The following is a 19,269-nucleotide window of genomic DNA, read 5'->3' on the forward strand; positions in this document are numbered from 1 at the left end:
TCAGTTGCATAAGCTACCTGAGATATGGGTCCTAGTATTTGGAAAGAATGAAGAGGCTAGAGGTGGAATAATCCATAACTCTACAAAAAATTCATCCAAAGACATTTTGTGGTGAAAGACAGAGAGGGAAGGTTAAATGCTTTGGCTCCAGATGTGAAACTGGAACAGACGATCCAGAGATCACAGATAAGCTCCAAGGGAATTGTTGGTCAGACACGTAAAAGTGAATATGTTGCTTAATGGCAGCTAGTTTACCATGAAGTCCTTTCTATTTGAAATTTTTTCAGAGTGATGATAAATTTTAAATTAATAGACCATCATGAAACTGTTTCTCACCTTGTACTTGTGGGAAAGTGAGGGTAACATTTTAATAACATTGTTGAGACCCTTCTTTATTTCATGCATCTGCAAGAAAACATCTTTGAAATGACTGAGCCTGTGCGACTACACACTTTTGTGACCAAACAATATGTGGATAATGATAAAGACATGTAATACCAGATGTCTTGGAACATAAATTGAAACTAAATGCAGAACTGAAGCAGGAGAGATTTGTTTTGACACAGAAAAAGCTGTTTGGCATAATCACTAAAGCTAAACTTCCAAGCATTAATTGTCATAGTAAGAGTGTCGTCCAACCAGTCGCTACAAAACAGTCTGCAAAAAAAACAACTTTCGCAAGCACATAGAGCTATGGATGTAGCAAAATAAAGGGGTGAATTTTTCAAGGACATTCTGTCCCATGATCTTCTCCCAAGAAACTCATTATTTGATGGAGATTCTGCAACTAAACCAGTGAAGCACAAACTCATACAAGAGTTCCAAAAACACTTTCTCTTGAAAAATTTCAATTAAAAAAGGTGTTCGCATTGAAAACTGCTGTTGTTGTGGACTACATCTCACAATTGCGAATGGTCAAGATTTCATCCATGAAAAACTGGAGAGGTCGTTCAGGATGTTTTACAGATATCAAGGTCAGTGTGCACCTTGCAAGAACTGCACATTGCCTTTGACAGTTATATTGAACTATCTGTCAAAGAATGTGAGAGAATCAGGTGAATGTCTACAAGTGAAACAGTTGACCTTATCTCCATTAAATGTTCAACTCCCGTACCTATGCAAATTAATTTCTGGTCATCAACATCAAACAAGATGAACTTGGAGATGTTAACTCACCAAAACACTGCTGATGCTTTAGTGAACACTGAATTTCTGATTATTGCAAGTGGGATGATTGTCAATAAGGAGTTGGTACCTGCGGAGTTATATTCAAACAGTACAGACCATATTGTTCAAGAACTTAACAGCAAATTGGAGGACGCTGACCCTCGTGTTGTGCCACATGTTGAGAGGGCTGTTTGAAATCATGCCATTCGAGTCATTGTACTGTTAAATGACACAGATATTATTATTGTGCTACTTAGATTTCTTGCAATGTTCATAAGTAAAGGATTGTCAGAGTTCTGGATACATTACGGAACAGGTGAGAAAAGACACTTAATCCTGCTTCATCGTCTGTATAAGAGACTTGCCATAGAGATGCCCCAGTGTTCTTGTCAAGGCACATATTCTAACGGGTGATGACACTATGAGCAAAATTGAATCTGTGAAGTTTCTAAAAGGATTATCTGAGACAGAAGAAGAATGTGATTTTAAAGACGTTGAAAAATACCTTGTGTGTGTGTGGAAAACAAGTTCTGACTCTCACAAATTTGTTGATCTTCAGTACAGTGAGTTCAAGAGATCAGACCTGCAAAGTGACCTTTCATAACCTGTGTGTGGACACATTAAAAGAGCATTCTAGTTGATCTGAAGATGTTTAAATATTTTGGATCATGCATATGTAGTGAAAGATCTGTGTAAACATGGTTAGGAAGATATTGATGGGGTGATAACACCTATGAAATTTCTAAAGCCTCTACCCACAGAACATACATGTACTTGCAAAACCTGTGCTACAAAAATATGTCCCCGTTAATATGCTCTTCTCACCATGAGCAAGTACAGAAAATAAATAAAGCAAACTATGAAACTGTATCTAAAACAGGAGTGATGAACATTTTTTTTCATATTCAGGTCATACACATTCTTTGGTGTATACATAAAAGTATTTAAAACCATTTTTTTTCATTTTTATAAATGTCTCTTCTTCCTCTATTATGGCCGCCTTTCTGGAGAATTGAGGAAGGGTTGCTCTGAGGAATTATTTTCTCTCCATAACACTACTTGACGCCCGAAACATACGTTTTGACAACGAAATATTAAATCCACACTGCAACACATACCCCATTTTTAAAAATGTGCAGAAAAATTCGACCCTGATCAGCAATGTCAACCCCAACTAAATTCCTTCTCTAATGATCCAAAAACACAAACCACAACTAAAAATCTCTGGACTACAATTTGTTTATGGAGGTATATCAGGGGGCCGGGATTACATATACTAGAGTCGTACAGGTTGGTTGTCAGTACCAATTGTAATTACATCTAATTACCATATACTTTTTACACAGAGCACAGGCCTTGGGACAGGTTAGCAGAGCCCAGGGCACAGTAAGAGTCACATTTCAGAAACAGAAAACCAGCATCCAGTAGTCCAAATGGGGCCAAAATGTAGGGGGACACCTGCAAAAAGCCATTTTTTGTCACACCCAGTGAATGTGCGTTCAACACACTCAGGACTGTGTCAAATACAATAGAATCTTGTGCTTCTGCTGAAGAAGGTAAAGTAAATTGTTATATAAAGAAGGTGAAGAAAAGCTCTAATGTAGATACTGTCAATATTAGGGTTAATCAGAGTAAATAGGATGCCTCAGATGTCAAAACCCTTGCGTATTTGGCTTCATATTGTCTGGATTATCGTTATTGCAATTTTGTTATGAATGCCCCCTGGTTGCCCCAAAATTGCAGTGGCCTACCTGTCATCAAGATTCTTCATCCCAGAATCAGGTGCATTTCATTTGGCCCAGCAGTGTTCTCAGATATCAGGGTGTCGGGCATCAGACCATACTCAAGCAGCAAATGTTGTGCTACTTATTAGAGCTGTGAGTAGGGCAGTTTGGTAGCATCAGTGGCCTCAAGACTCCAGGATAAAACACAGCCACACTTCCAAGCTGGATGGCCAAGTGCCTGATGTTAAACCCAGGGGATTGCAAGACAATGGCACTGAAATGCGGGGTTTTAAAACAACAACTTAAAGGCAAAGCAATGATCGCAGTGAAGGAATTAGATGTAAAGTATTGGAAACTAGGCTTCTCTGCAGATGCCCACCACTTTTTATCCCATTTTAGACTGAAGATGCTGGTTTTTGACTCTGATAATGCACTGGGACCTGCTAACCAGGTCGCAGTGCCTCTGTTTTTCCCCATAAAAATGATATGAATTGGTACACACTATTGGCAAGGTACTTTACCCCATTATAAGTCCCTGCCGAGCCCACCACCACTTTAATGTAAGCAAGTCACTGTTAAGGTTGTCCTCCTAATCTCAGGAGGTAGAGAGCATTATATTAAAGGTGTGGATATATATGTGTATAAATATATGTCTCTACAGTACCTCTGCACAACAAGGTTTTACTGTAAGTGATTGGCGGTCCATAGAGTAACACAGCCTGGCCACCCAAAACATTTGGGATATCAGGCTCCATTATGGAACACTTAAGTGCCCTGAAGAGACCACATGCTGGAAGTGAGTGTTCAACATGTGCCTGTGACAAAAGGTAATAGCTCCCAGCAAGAGGAACTCCAGTGGATGCCTGAAACTGAAGCAGACTCTCTTGGATTGTTGGAAGCTGCAGGAAAATAAACAGGCTGCATGACACGAATTTCGGCCTGATGGGCCTGTTTAAAGTGAGCCCAGAGAAAAGTGGTGTCCTGCAAGCCAGGAGTAGTAGCTAAGCTTTCACTCAGTCTCATACTGCATCTCCACACCTGTCGACCGCCAACTGCAGGAGTAAACATGGATTACATTTGCAGCAGCCAATGCTTGGAGATCGCCTGTCGGGTGACTGGCCACTTGAAAGACATCTCTAGCCTGAGAGCACCTCACAGCAACAGTGACTGATGTCAGCAACGACCCCGCTGCTGTGTTCCTACATCCTGAAGTTAGTTATCGAGAGTGTGCTAAAGCATCTTTCACTCGACCTGCCCCAGTGATTGACAGCTGCCAGCTACCTCCGCACCCAGAGCTGCAGAGCAAGCTAGAAGACATCCAGCTGTTCAAACCAGGTCCTAGAACCCTAATAGCCTCTACTCTCCGTGGATAGAGTGTCATTCCATCTCCAAGTGTGGTTTTGTCAATTGCTGCAAGTTTGACAGCTCCCGTGGATCCCATCCAGTACCAAGAACAGCAAAGTCACCTCTGCACCCGGACTCCCTGGGCAAGGTAACAAAGTAACAACTGTTGGAACTTGGTCTAGGGACCCGCAAGGCCCTATCTACAAGAGGGTTTGTTTGAACTCACCTTGCAAGTGACTGAGTGTCTTCTGTGTTTTTCCCCATTCATTACAAATGCGACCTGTTTGACATATTTACTTATCTATTTTTGAACACTTTAAAAATTCACAACACTTGTTAGATGTATAATACAAAGTTCATTTAAGTTTCTATATTTATATATAAATAAGCTCTATTTTTATAAATTGGTGTTGGATTTCTTACAAGTCATCTCAATTGCTAATGCACCATAATGGTACTGTAAAATCCTCAACACATGTTCTTCTAGTAATTCCTGACTGGTCTTTGCCACACTACCAGAACTGAGTTAAACGTTATTGTTGTTGGGGGGCGTGGTCTTGCCGCGCTGCAAGATGGCCACTTGCTGAGCGGGCTCTGCCGGCCAAGATAAAATCCTACCAATATTCGCTCATATGGAGAGCTATCAGAACTTGTAAGTGGCCACTAAGCACTGCCTGTGGGGCTGCGCTGCGGCAGAGCCGATTTCCAACGCTGATGACAAGACCGGATTTGCAAAGAGAATCCAACTGCAGTATCCTGGCAGCTAAATTATGGAAGTACCTTGATGGAGGGGAAATGAGGCCACAACAAAGTAACTAAATAATAAACAGTCACTACTGGAGCGATATTTTGTGCCTATGTGTCTTTTGAGGATATACTTGTTTGCATTGTAAAGAAAATGGTGGTACATTAATGATACAATGCTAATTCTATATGTACTGGATGCCCTTTGACTAATGAATGTTTTCAGAACTGAATTGTAGCTTAAAAGAAGTCTTGGACTGTTGTTTCCTATACCAATTGTTACCCAGGTCCGTGGACAATTTTGGGTTACCCCATTATATCATAATGGATGCTCACCATAGCACCACGGATGCCTGGATTATGCCAGTAATGCCCACCATTATACTAGGACCACAGTTGTGCCAAGGCTGGAAACCAGAAGGATCAGGGATAAGACCACATATCAGTCATGACCATTAATATGCCAGGAATAGGTATATATAGGCCAATCATGCTCAGAGTAAGTATATGATGGCTGCCAGCATACCACAACTAGACCTAAACTACTAAAATAGTCACGGATGACCATAATTATGCCATTGGCACTATTATGTCAGGAATGGACACAATTATGCCAAATATAACACTCTTATGATGGGGCTAGCATATATATTTGGCGGTTCCTGGCACCAGGCATAGTTTCAGGCAGCAATAGTGTTTATTATGGGTACACACATAAATGTTGATGAATCTCTTAATTTTCTCTGATCTGGATCATACCCTGTTCTCCTCAGGTCTTGAGCTGATCATGCATCTAACTGACACATTTTCACTCTGACTCCTGCAGTCCCGCACTTTGGTGGGTCAGCACTGATTACAGCTCAGGCTACTGCTGCCATACTTTTTATATGGTGCATTGTTCACACACATGTTGTGACTGATAAAGGAGGGACTGCAACATGGTCAATCTCCTTGTGGCTTAATTATATTGAGATTGGATACAGACTGTCATGTAGCAGGTCCTATAAGCTGGCACAGTGTGTGTTTGAGTGTTAGTATGAGTTACTGTGATAAGTTTGGCTGGCTGTCACTCTTAGGGTCTTGAGATCATCAGTGCTGCCTTCTTTAATAGGCACCTACTCTGAAATTGATACTGGGCTTGACTTCACCTCAGAGAGCTACTTTGAAGGTACTGGCGCACTACCAGTAGCTCCCGAGCTACTTGTTGGTGACCCCTGGTCTAAACTCAACGCCACAGAGCATGGCGACATTGGGGTGGGGAATTGTTTCAGCCAATCAGACCATGGATTACCATTGGGCACACTCAGCCATACCATGACAGCCCTGAATTTCTTAACCTGGAACATCCGGGGACTGAATGACTATAGGAGAACGAGACTTGTTCATTCCTACCTGCTTAGACACCACATAGATATATGTTTTTCAGTATACTCCAATTATGCGAGGGGAGCTGCTATATTACTGTGTCAGGGATTAGATTGGAAGCTGTTTGAATCCCTTATCGATCCAGAGGGGAGATATGTCATATTGCATGAGGCACTCGGAGGGGAGAAGATAACACTAGCATAAATCTATGGGCCTAATGTAGGCAGCCCTAAATTCTTTCAGACCACCTGGGCCAAAATCAAATCCACAGGGAGCGATACTATACTATGGGGCTGTGACTTCAATGCAGTGCTCAACGCTGCCCTTGACAGGAAGGGGTTATCTCGCACATTACACCCTAATTCCAGCAGCACACTGAATGCTATACTATCGGACAGTAACCTAGTTGACATATTCAGTTGGCGAAAGCCAGACAGGGCCGAGGGCACGTGTATATCAGTGCATGACAATGCCTGTTCCAGGTAAGATTACTGGCTGGTGTTGCGAGATGTGGAGACATGGACCTTAGGAGTCTCCCATCTCCCTAGAACACTCTCAGACCATGCCACCTACCTCTTGCGACTGACGATCCCTAACACACCCAACAGAATGTTCAGCTGGAGGCTTCCCCCAAATGCCCTACTTGACGAGGCATTCAGGGAAGAAATACGCAGGGGCATAGATGAATACTTCACACTAAATACAGTTTCTGTCACATCACAGGCCTCTTTATGGGAGGCTTTTAAAGTGGTTATTTGGGAGAAATGCATAGCACACCATGCTGGGGTGTTGAGGTCAATCAGAAATACACTGGCCACTCTTGAAACACATATTAGGGAGATAGAGTCACACTACTACACCACTGAAGACCCCACCCTGCTAGCGTCATTAAAAAAGAAACTCATAGAATTTGAAGAGAATCCACAACACAAGGTGAAGTTCCTGAGAAAATATACACAAGCCAGACGATATGGTGAGGGAGACAGGCCTGGCAAAATCCTTGCAAACATGCTCTGTGTGCGCCACTCACTGCCACTTACATTACCAAGAGTGTAGGAGACAACCAGACTACTGTTAGAGGCCCCCAAGAAATTTTAAATCGCTTTAAACAGTTTTACTCTAATTTATATATGGCCACTCATCAGGCAACTCCAAAAGGTCTTCAACCATACCTGGAGTCCATAGAGCTATTATGGCTAGGGAGGGCACACAGAGAATATCTAGACGAGTCCTTTACCGCCAAAGACATAATCCAAGTTATCAGTAGTTTACCACTAGACAAAGCCCCTGGCTCTGATGGGCTGACCACTGCGTTTTATAAGGCATATGCCTCAACATTAGCCGCACATCTAATTGCAGTCTATGAAGAAGCACAAATATCTGGTATACTGCCACCCTCAATCCACAAAGCCATCCTCCTCACATTGTTGAAGCCTGGAAAACCCGGCAATTAATTTGACTCATACAGACCATTATCAATAATTAATATAGATGCCAAAATTTTTGCAAAATTGCTCGTAAACAGATTTCAACGATTGCTCCCCTTAATAGCCCGCCCAGACCAATCAGGATTCATCCTGGAGAGGTCTACAGCACATAACCTCTGCACCTTTTTTACGGTATTACATTACCTACATGCCCACACGCAGGCGATTGCAGCACTCTTGGACACCACAAAGGCGTTTGATACGCTAGAGTGGACGTATTTCTTTGCTATATTAGAGAGACTGGGATTCAGCCCACTATTTCTGAAAATCATACGACTGGTATACATGGAGCCTTCTGCCAGGCTCCCAATAAATGAAATGCTGTAGAGCCCCTTCAGCATTACTCGTGGAACGAGGCAGGGCTTCTGATCTCGCTAAATGCGAATGATATTACTCTGTACATAAATGATCCAGCTGTGAACACTGCTCCAATCCTCTGCAAACTAATTACATTTAGGGGCTTGTCTGGCATATTCATAAATTGGGCCAAATCTACTATTTTTCCACTCAGAGACACAACCACACCATTTACTCTTGAGTATCCCCTCCGGTGGGCAGATGATCCGGAGAAATACCTAGGCATCTGGCTCAGCCGTGATGAGAAAAGAACTTTGGAACATGAATTTTGATCTAGCTATTTAATGGCTAGGAGGGAAGGCGAAGGCGTGGGCTAGGCTGCACTCTCCTTGGCCGGGAGGATTGCGATAGCTAAGATGGCAGTCCTGCCCAAATTCCTATATCCGTTCGTAAATATTCCAATCCCTCTTACTCAAGCTTTCTTCAAAACAATGCGCTCATTAATATCCATGGTATGGGCAGGACAACAGGCGCATGTGTCATGGTAGCTACTGACGCTTCCATTAACGGAGGGAGGACTGGGGGCCCAGAATATCCTGCTCTATGCTTACTGTGCGCAGGCTCAATACCTGCAACATTGCTTGCACCCTGTACCATTCCAGCCACCCACGGCAGTCGAGCTGGATGTGGCGGCGCTGGTCCTCTCCAGGTGGGCATGGAAAAGACTTTGAGATAGAGCCCTGCTAAAAATACTCTACGCTCCTTCTATCCCAGTAGCGCATAACCCCATGATCCCTGCAATGGCAGAAGGCGCGAGCAGGTCAACAGCGAAAACGTTGGGGCGGCACACATTTGGGGACCTCTATCTCGATGACAACTGTAGACCCCCGCCAAACACAATAGATGGGAACATGAGGGCCTTTTCTGAACTCTTTCTATATACAAACTTCGGGCAACATGCAGGCAACTACACACAACTTTCCCAACCCCCCCACCTTTACTGCTGGCCCGCAAACACATTATTATGACCGCCTCATCTCGCAAACTCATTACTCGTTTATATAGCATCATGCAGAACACCGCCCCATCAATTGAGCCCAAAGCCCTTCAGGGATGGAATTCTGAACTAAACATACAGATAAGGGAGGACCAATGGACCTTCTGCTGCAGCCAACTCACAATGCTTTTCCCCAACTATAAACTGCGGTGGATTTACTTAAAGTATATCCAACGGTTTTACAGAAGCTCTGCTCAGTTATACCACATGAGGATGAGAGCTGATGACAGATGCTGGTGGTGTGGCTATGCACCAGCCACTTTTCTGCATATGGCATGGAGTTGACCCCCCTTTGCTGCACATTGGACTGCCATCTTCAATACAATACACTACATAATAGACACATCAGATGACCCCGAGCCGCTGATTGGGCTTCTGGGCTCCATAAGGGACACAACTGCAGGGACACTGAAATTACATGCTATGCTGTTACTACATTCAAAGCGCCGAGTAGCTATGCACTGGGGGAAGAGGAGGGCTCACACAGTGAAAGTCTGGATACAGGATGTCACATTCAGTCATAGACAATTAACAACATTTTGGGAATTGATGCCAGTCACATCTAGGCTGAAAGATATATGGAGTCCATTACTAGACTGGGTACGCCCGCTCCGGACTGAGGGTGAGGGCTCGCTGGACCAGGCTAGCCCCACGGGGATACAGACATAGGCCCAGTAGACGTTGGACACCTGGTTTTGGCACATCCCGAGATGTATACTCGCAATCTTTCTGATGGTCCTCTCCCATGTAATCCATTGCTTGCTGCTTCCTCACACATGTGTTGCACTGCCGCCTAACTTCACCTACTGAACTGCTAATGGGTTATATTCTTGTATTGCTTCAGACAGCAAGTTGCACTCTGACTGTTCTGTTTGGTTTGCAGAAATGCATATTTTTTTGTGTTGCAAATGAGAGGATGATCTGCATCAATGAATATGTTGTTGTACGTATTCTATTGAAATGCCAATAAACACATTTTTAAAAAAAGATTGATGTTGAATCCAAGGTCCAGCTCTATGTATTGTGAAAATATTGCATGGTAAGGCCTCCCAGCCATACTACATAATATTTCGACTTCAAACATACAGCACTTATTTCTAGCCGGTGAGCCGCAAAGATAAGAGGACAAACACTTTCAAGGAAATATTATTATAGAATGAAAGGACCTCTGTATGGTAAATGTATTCTGTTTATTACTACTACATGTTTATCAGAAATGTATTTCATGTTAAAATAATGTTTATTGAATTATACTTTCCAGCTGGTGAGGAGTAAAGATTTAGGTAAGCATAATAGGAGTCTATGTGTCATGCCACAGAATTCTCTCTCTGCTGGGATGTCAGTGGCCCACAGTCTCCCAAGCCCTACCTGCCCCACCATTGCTCATAAAGAGAACGAGACATGTAAGAGATCACTGTGTATTTTACTTTAACTGCTTTGCAAACATAGGCCCTCATTATGATGTTGGTTGGACCGCAACCAACAGCCTGTCGGTTGAGTCCGACTGGCATCCAGTGCTGTGGTCCAATCACATCATTAATATGCGTGGCTGTCGAAGGCAGCATGCGGCGGGACCAACCGACAACCGTCGGTCGGAAAGTAACCCCCTACTATGGGGGGGGGGTGCCTGCTCATGCACCGCCGTAGGGTTTACGATTTACATTTCAGGCAGCCTTTCAATGCGGTCTGACCGCCATTAAAAGGCTGTTGGAAACAGACTTCGGGGGCCCCTTGCAGGGCCCCCATCCTTATGCGGCCTCCGCTATGAGGCTTGGGGTTAGGCGCCCCCCAGCATCCATGCCCAGAGTGCCAGTCACCACATGGTGCCTCTCACACGGAGCATTGATGTTTGCAAACATCCAATTTTCCAATGTGGGTTGTGCTGCGGCTCTTTTGGGGCCACTGCACAAGCCTCAATGGAAAAATGCATATTCCCAACGGCATCATGGGCAGTCGCATCAAAATTTGTCAGATGGAACACTGGTCCGACCAGCATCCTAATCAGGGCCATAATGTAAACAACAGGTATTTTATAAATAATACACAGGCCAAAATTTAAATGCAAAGTTGACATAACAGGTGTTTTCATCTGGTATCGGTGAAACAGGAGAAAAAGACAAGGAAGACACGAGGACGAAGCAGGGAGTTCTGTGAATGTTGATAGAAGAAAATCTAAAAAGGATGCCTTGATGCTATGTAATTCTCCCTCCACATAAAAATCGTATAAAGGAGAGGCAGTGAGTCTCAAAAAGTAGGTACTGGAATGAGGAAGACAGATGGTAACGGTCATCCTCCCTCATATGACAAGGGTAAGCTGTAACACCTTAAGCTAACTCGCTATATTTTTAAACAATCTTAACCATCAGATAAGGGATTTAACTTGAAAGGACTACTACAAATCCAGTTTTGGTCGCGTTTCTTATCTTTAAGGGTGTTGCTAGTCAGTGTTCTCTTGGGTAGCACGGACTTTCTGAAATGCAGTAATTGTCGTGAGCCTAAAAAAAAAGCTTATTTCCATTGTGTAGGATTGGAAATTGAAAATGGCAGGACACAGAGGCATTGAAGGCTTATATCTGGGTATCAAAGTTAACTTATCTCTGAAGAGCAGCCCTGCTGCTCAGAGCCGTTCACATGGTTCACCAACATAAGCTATTTGAAAATAAATGCAATCCCTTGCACGGGTTCCAAGCGGACTCTGCGGTCTCCAACATCTCTGTCAATACTTGACTGTGATAATGCAGTCTGCGGGCATTGCACTGCCCGGCTGCCTAATGAGCGAAATGTATGCTAGGGATTGAAAGATTTGTGTTGAAGGGTAGCTTTGGGACCCATTAATGCGAGAATGTTATCCTTTCTCCACTGGCCTTTGCACATTTCAGGGATAAAAATGGAATTAAGACTTCACTGATTAATTCCCAATTAAAATCACTGAAGGGTATGTTTACAACGCTGCTGGCTGGCAGGACCAACAATCTGCTTTGTCCAGGGTGTGATGCAGCTATCTTTGTGGGATACAACATAGGCGGTTTTGGGTAAAAATGGTGAACAAGAATATTCGTAATTTATATTTATTAAAGTCATTGAAAAATACTTTGCCATACGCATTGAATAGAACATTAAAAATGCTCTATTTGTAATATCAGTTTGAAGGGCATTCTGTACATTTCGTTAGGGGTGTGTGTAATATTTATTCACTTTACCTTACAGAAACTTGGTACACTGTTTAGGGGTGGCCTAGAGACAGCGTTTGCTGTCTGGTCAGATGTATGTTTTTTTAAATTGACATTAAAATACATAAGCATATATATACATATGGGGTCTTTGAATCAGTGGTCTTTGTCCATTAATTTGCACACTTTTCTTCCGCCCCCCACCGCATAATGTACGGGGCAATGGTTTTGCCGACTTTATCCATTTGATCGGCTCATTGTGAGTGACTGCATTTTTGCTTTGACGCATGTGCATATCCCCATGCAAAGAAGAGCACTTCTGAGCCATTACTCATTAACCAATGTCTCCTTTCATTTGTCTATTTTTTTTCTATGCTATTTTATAGTTTTCAGGATATCATTTTTCTTTTTTTGGCAGAGGCCGCGCAGCTTCGGGCACGATGCTGCTGGTTGCTTATTTCCGATCCCTGACACTGTCTTTGGTCTCTTCATTTTGAAGATAACTTTGTGAAGCAAATAGCTCTGACAATGTAATTGTTTTCCTGAGAGGGTCGACAGTTCTCAACACATTGCCATCGGCTCACTTCTCATCCCTTGTTCTGTCATATGAACCTCAGACAACAGGCATAACCTGTTGCATCACACTAGCATAGGGGTTTTCAAAATGTGAGGCGGGCACCCCTAGTGGGGGGCTTCAGGGGATCCCAGGGGGTGGGGCACCAGGTTCTAGCCAAAACAAGCATTGTGCTGATAACAGTCTTTTGTTTTCAGTGGAAAAAAATGAGTGAAAGTAAGCTGCTTTGTAATGGGCCATCACTAACATATTTTGCCATTTATATCCTGGCTGGGAGAAGTTGTCAAAAGGCAAAGGACTCCAAATATGTTTTTTAAACCTCCCCCCCCCTTTCTGATAATCACACGGTGGATACTTTTACACATTAGTAAGGCTTGTCTGACCAGAATGGTATGTATGGCAATCATGATTGCATTTTCAAAACAGTCTCAGAACTTAACTGCAATGTTTAAGTGAGTCTAGACAAATGTAAACATTGCCAGTTTAATAGAATATTTGTAAAATAATGTAGAGGGGAAGCCATGATTTTTTTCCAAGGAGAGGTGTGGGGGGGTGGCATCAAAAAGTTTGAAGACCACTTCACTAGAAGGACAGCTCAGAAGCAAAAGCGGCTCAGAATAACTATTTTTCGTCTTTGCTGCATAGTCTACCAAATGCAAACCAGAAGAAGAAATTGTTGCATGTTCAAGTCTAGGCAACAGCTAAGTGACGTGTAGCTTGTCTTGAGTTGAGAAAACACTCTTCATTTCATATTCATTGAGCTTCTTGCGAAGATTCTGTTTCTGTTAAAAAACACACACACACACACAAATCGTTCACAGAGCGCAGATTTATAAATTACTCTAAGACCATGGCTGCATCTTGTTTCACAGTTTACATTAGTAAATTGTTTCATGACTTCTCGCAGAAAGCAACTGCTAAAGCACAATGGTGATTCCTGTTTTTAGAAAGGTAGAGTCGGCTGTAATTTTTTGCAATTTTTATTACGAAAAAAATCTTAGCTTAGAGTGCTGCTTCTCAACTGCTGAAATTTCAACTAGATTCTGTCACAGTATGATTCTCAGCACCTGAAAAATTTACATTACAGACTTTGGAACTAATGTCATGGAAAAGTAGCTTTTCATGTTCAGTTGCTATTGTTGTTTGAAAAAGGAGTGGTTTCTGAACCATCACTTTTATTTCAAACCTGCTTAATTTGAGCCAGTGGTTTCTGATGCTCAGCACTGGCACTTGATTCTCAACACATGTACTAGCATAGTTTGGGGCAGGGGCGGCTCCTCCACTAGAGGGGAGGAGCGTCGCCCCCCTGCTTTCTCGCAGTGCAATAAGCAGAAATATAAAATGATAAAATTACCTTTTTATGTTTCTGCTTCTCGCACTGCGAGAAAGCAGAAGGGTTTGGTTGGGGGCAGGCAGGTAGGCGGGTCAGCTCTAGGGCAGGGGAGGACTGGCGTGCCCATTGCTGAGGGCACTGACTGTTTATTCGGCCCTCTGGGCCGACCAACCAAGTCATGCGCACTCTGCCTACATGGAGCAAATGGCCTCCCCATAGGCGCCTGGTTGGGCGCCGTCCCGACCAATCACAACACTGCCATTGCAGATTTGTGATTGGCTTAGGGAAGGGGAGGAAGGCTCCCTACTTCCTGTACTTCCTACTTCCTGGTCCTGCCAGAGGCAGGAAAGCAGGAGCAGACCAAGCAGTAAAAACGCGGGACACGGGGCCCGGCAAAGGTACGTTTTTTAATTTTTTTAATTTTTAACCCCCCCTCCCTGCACGACCCCCCCTTCCCTCATGACCACTCGCTCACCCACTCAACCTGTGAGCCATGCCAGCAGCGACTGGTCTGGGGTGCTTCAACTTGCATAATCTCTTTAGAGAGCACTAGGCACTGTAATTGATGTACGTACAAGTAGCACATTCTTAATCCTCTCCTCCAGATTAACCCCTTCAGTGCCCATGACGAGATGGTCTCGTCATGGGCCGCGGTTGCGCTGTGCCCATGACGAGACCATCTCGTCATGAACCCCGCCCGCTAATGAAACGCCCGGCACAGGGCGTGGAAAGGGCGGGGCACTGAAGAGGTTAATCCCAATTGTCTTTGTCGACAAGTTGGTCAGTTTGGATTTGGTTACTGGAAGAAAAGCATAAGACATTCTTTGTATCGTCCCTTATATTTTTTAGGGAAATCAATAAAGTGATTTTTCCTTCTTCTTTGTAACATATTTAGCAAGTTTGAGCCATTTTCAGGAAAGCATAAAAGGCACCTCAAATTATTTGTTTCTCATTTGTATTTTTTTTATTATGTGTTTATTGCTAGAGAAGCTGTGACATATGGATGTGAGCGGAGCAAGGGACAGGCCACGCGGGCATTAAGAGACATGAAGGGCTTAATGCAGCGGAAGCAGTGTAAATGTTAATAATCATTCACTATATCCCTAATTTATTACAATCAGAGACTTTCCTATAACGGAATGTTCGGGCTCATGGAAACTCCATAACTACTTACAAACATCAGGTCCTCCGATAAATCTTTGGTAGAGCTAATAGGGACTCCATATTAAGAGATGGATGATATTTCCCTCATGAGGACCTATAATGAAGGATAAGCCTGTCCAACAATTGTAATCGCAGTATACACTATGTCCAATAACTCACTAATAAAGACAAACTCTGAATACTTATCAAGTCCCTTTATCTGAATATTTGAAAATATGAATGGTCAGTACACAACTACATACAAAAATCATAGATTCTGTGTTATTTCAATTTTACAGGTAACATCACAATAAAGAAATACAGTTCAAAGACAAATACATCATATAATCAATAACAGCATTGAGAGGGGACAGAGAGAAACAAAGTAGGAATCATTGCAAAATCAGTATGCTATTCAGATTATATATGAACCTAGATCAAAGAAATACTAATGCACAGCGTGCAATAGTCAGAAATAGCTCACCCTTCAACCAAATGGTTATAGCCTAAGCAACATCACCAGCCGATGATGTGCAAGAGATACAGGACAGTCAGAAGTAAGGCACTGCTAAAATTACATGAAAAGAACACATGTAAAGCAAGCGTTAAAACACCTTTGCCTAAATAAACTTTGGTTTTGATTACCATTCTCAGCTTTATCCATCTTAGATTTCAGAAAATTAAAAAATAAAAATAAAATAGTAAAAAACAAAAAAATAAAAATGTGCAAGGCAAAATCTGTGTACCACACTCTTTCTGAGCCTCTGGTCTCTGGTCACAATCTTATTTTCAAATCTCCTCTCTCTTTTTCTGCACCCCTATTCTTATGCACAATTCTTTTAGGGTGGCTCATATGATGAGTTGCCTCTGGAACAAAACTCAATGAATTATTTTTCCCAATCGTTTGTGGCAACACCAAACTATGTCCATTCAGGTGCTGTGTACTCTGTATTGGGATTTTTGCTCTTTTTGTTCTACGCACTGTATTTTCATCCTCTTCAGTCTCACTTTGTTCAGATTGGCTAGATATTTCAATCACTGGATCTGGAATTTTCATATTCAAGGTGTATTTCACTTTCTTTACTCCTCTTGGCTACTTATCACCTGTTCTTGTTAATTTTCCAGAAACACTGTCTATTTCATTCCATTCACCCCTTCATTTAGATGATTCACTTTTTTCTTCCTCTTTGTTTCTCTCAGGTATCAACTCTCTTTCAGCATCAGCAATGACAGTGTTACGAGACCCTGTAGCTTGTGCCCACTCTACATGATTCACAGTCTGTTTAGGTTCTCTTCTTTCTCTTTGATTAACTTCAACTGACTCTGTGCTTTCAAGTGGACATGGGACTCAACAAGTGTGGCTTGCATTTATCCAATTGGGCATTCACAAGAATCACTTGTTGACTTTAGTGCTGTGGATGCACAGACCTTAGCCAGTCTTGACTTTATTGTGCCGTTGACCTGCTCAACCACTCCAGATGCCTCAGGTCGCTGAGCACAGTGCAATTTCTGCTCAATTTGTAATGCTGCACAAATAATCCGAATGATTTAATTATTGAAATGTCTCTCTATCAGATTCTAACGAGACTGGAAATCCAAACCTACAGTTAGACTGTCATTACGTCTTGTTGGATATGCCTCGACTCAATGAGAAAACTTACACACAATTACTAATACATGTTTCAGACCATGGCAAGGAGGCATGTCGAATGAAGTCAACCTGCATACACGTAAATGGACCTGCTGCTTTACCAATTCAACCCAAGCTGACAACTGTTTTCCTCCCTGCATTCTGTTATTGACAAATTATGCACCTTTGACAAAGACTTTCTGCAATGACTTTAAACTTGGGATTAAGCCACGTTTGTTTGAAAAGTCTAATCATAGCATCTCTACCCACATGTGTAGGACCATGATAAACTTGTTCCATCTGAGACAACACACTATCCGGCAATATTTGTCTTCCATCAGTGTAAATCCACACCTCATTAACTGCCCTGCGTGTACATCCTGCTTTGATTCACCCTTCTCTTTCTGCATCACTATCTGCATGTTGTACCTCTCTAATTTCTTCCTATGTTTCAACAGATGAGAACATTAACCTGCTTTCAGCTTGATCTTACCATTCTTTCAAATGTTCCCCATCGATTGTATATGAATTTAGAGCACAACATCGTGCAATTTCATCTGCATATCTGTTGCCCACAGTAATCTGGTCACATCCAGATTTGTGTGCTAAACAGTTCATCACCCAAATTTGTGTTGGCAACTGTAGTGCCATCAATAGATCTTTTAAACACTCTCCATTTCGTATTGGTGAACCCGAAGAGGTCAAAAATCCACGCTGAGACCACAACTGCCAAAATTCATGAACAACCTCAAAACCATATTGACTATCAGTAAATATTGTTGCTCTCATTTGCTTTGTAAGGCAACATGCTCTAGTCAATGCAACTATTTCCGCTACCTGAGCTGATCTCACTCCTTTCAACCATGATGCTAATATAACACTAGCCACTGTACAAATCGCATATGCAGCTCGCAAGGTACCTTCTGTATCACACAAGCATGACGCATCCACAAACAAAACAAGATCAGATTCAGGTAATGGTGTATCTTATCTGTTGGTCTTGGTTTTGTACACAACTCAGTACCATCCAGAGAAATCAAGATCCACTTTATCCACCACTACTTCACAGTTTGGAATCAGCAACAAAGTAGCCGGATTTAGATTCATACATCTTGTCACTATCACTGTTTCAGCCCCCAATATCACTCATTCATATTTTGTTAACCGACTGCTTGTAAGATGCGGTGTGCGAGTTCGTGTCACCAAGAACTCAACTGAATGTGGCACATACACTTTCAACTGATGTAAGTAGCAGCCACCGCTTTCAAACAACCTGGTAAATTTGCAGCCACGTTGTCAAGAGTGGCTGAAAAATATGCCACTGGACGGTGTGCATTAGAACTGAAAGTGCACATCCGTCCTGTTCACTGCAAATTAATGCAAAGTCCTTATTGAAATCTGGCATTACCAATGCCGGTGCTCGACACAAGCTGTCTCGCAACTCAAGAAATGCTTTCATGCATTCATCATCAAGATGTATAGGATCTGACACATCTTTATGCATCAGTCTCTTGTAATGGCTTGGCTATCAGAGAAAACCCAATGATCCACTGCCTGCAATATCCAACCATTCCTAAAAACATTCGAATTTCTTTCTGTTGGTGGATTCATTTGCATAATAGCATTGATCCGATCTTGAGACACTTTCCTTATTTGTTTCTCAATTTTGTGACCCAAGAAAAGAACATCTTTTTGACAGAATTGCAATTTTGCTGGTAACACTTTATGCCCACCTTCTCCCAAATGGTTCAGTAGAGCAATTGTATCTGTCACACAAGCCTCTTTTATCTTTGACACAACTAACAAGTCATCTATATATTGAACAAGGACTGAATTTTCAGGAATTACTAGTGATTCCAAACATTTCTTCAATATCTGATTGACAATTGAGGGGCTCTCAGTATACCCTTGAGGAACTCCGCCCCATGCCAAAACACAGTTTCCAAACCGGAACGCAAATAAATATTGGCTCTCCGGATGCAAAGGCATTGAGAAAAATGCTTTACATAGATCAATCACTGAAAACCATTCTACTTCACAAGGAAATTGATAAAGAATCACAGCTGGATTTGGCACTATTGGACAACAAGGTATTACTAACGGATTAATTTTGCGTAAATCCTGCACTATCCTATATTTGCCATTAGGTTTGCGAATTCCCATAATAGATGATTTGCATGGACTCCTAGAATCTCTTTTAGGATACCTTGTTCAATCAACATTTCATTCACAGG

Source organism: Triturus cristatus, chromosome 2_2, assembly GCF_964204655.1.
Source record: "Triturus cristatus chromosome 2_2, aTriCri1.1, whole genome shotgun sequence".
Taxonomy (NCBI): Eukaryota; Metazoa; Chordata; class Amphibia; order Caudata; family Salamandridae; genus Triturus; species Triturus cristatus.